Genomic DNA, 1,193 nt, shown 5'->3' on the forward strand with positions numbered 1-1,193 from the left:
AAACAGATAAACAAGCCTGTCCTTAGTGCTGAATGTAGCCCACAAACAGGTAAACAGACCTGTCCTTAGTACTGAATGTAGCCCACAAACAGATAAACAAGCCTGTCCTTAGTGCTGAATGTAGCCCACAAACAGGTAAACAGGCCTGTCCTTAGTGCTGTATGTAGCCCACAAACTGGTTAACAGGTCTGTCCGTAGTGCTGAATGTAGCCCACAAACGGGTAAACAGACCTGTCCTTAGTGCTGAATGCAGCCCACAAACAGGTAAACAGGCCTGTCCTTATTGCCGAATATCACCCACAAACAGGTAAACAAGCCTGTCCTTAGTGCTGAATGTAGCCCACAAACAGGTAAACAGGCCTGTCCTTAGTGCTGAATGTAGCCCACAAACAGGTAAACAGACCTGTCCTTAGTGCTGAATGTAGCCCACAAACAGGTTAACAGACCTGTCCGTAGTGCTGAATGTAGCCCACAAACAGGTAAACAGGCCTGTCCTTAGTGCTGAATGTAGCCCACAAACAGGTAAACAAGCCTGTCCTTATTGCCGAATGTAGCCCACAAACAGGTAAACAAGCCTGTCCTTATTGCCGAATGTAGCCCACAAATAGGTTAACAGACCTGTCCGTAGTGCTGAATGTAGCCCACAAACAGGTAAACAGACCTGTCCTTATTGCTGAATGTAGCCCACAAACAGGTAAACAAGCCTGTCCTTAGTGCTGAATGTAGCTCACCAACAGGTAAACAAGCCTGTCCTTAGTGCTGAATGTAGCCCACAAACAGGTAAACAAGCCTGTCCTTATTGCCGAATGTAGCCCACAAACAGGTTAACAGACCTGTCCTTGGTACTGAATGTAGCCCACAAACAGGTGAATTAACCTGTCCGAAGTGCTGACTGTAACCCACAAACGGATATACAATGAATGAAGACCTTTATTGCAAATTTTTGCCCCACTGGGCTAAGTACAGGTCACATGGTAAGAATTACATACATGTAACAATGGAGACAATCATACACATCTATATATGTAGATGTGCGTCTAATCTATTCTAGGACATTCGACTTCCTCTCGCATCTTGGTAATTGTATAAATGTAGCTAGCTGTATGGTTGGTTAGAGTTGGTTTATCAAAAGCTGTCAGGAATATAAATTTCTCTTTACTATTCAAGTATCTAAAGTGGGGATATTTACTTAA

The sequence above is a fragment of the Branchiostoma floridae genome, chromosome 8 (assembly GCF_000003815.2).
Source record: "Branchiostoma floridae strain S238N-H82 chromosome 8, Bfl_VNyyK, whole genome shotgun sequence".
In the NCBI taxonomy this organism is placed as follows: Eukaryota; Metazoa; Chordata; class Leptocardii; order Amphioxiformes; family Branchiostomatidae; genus Branchiostoma; species Branchiostoma floridae.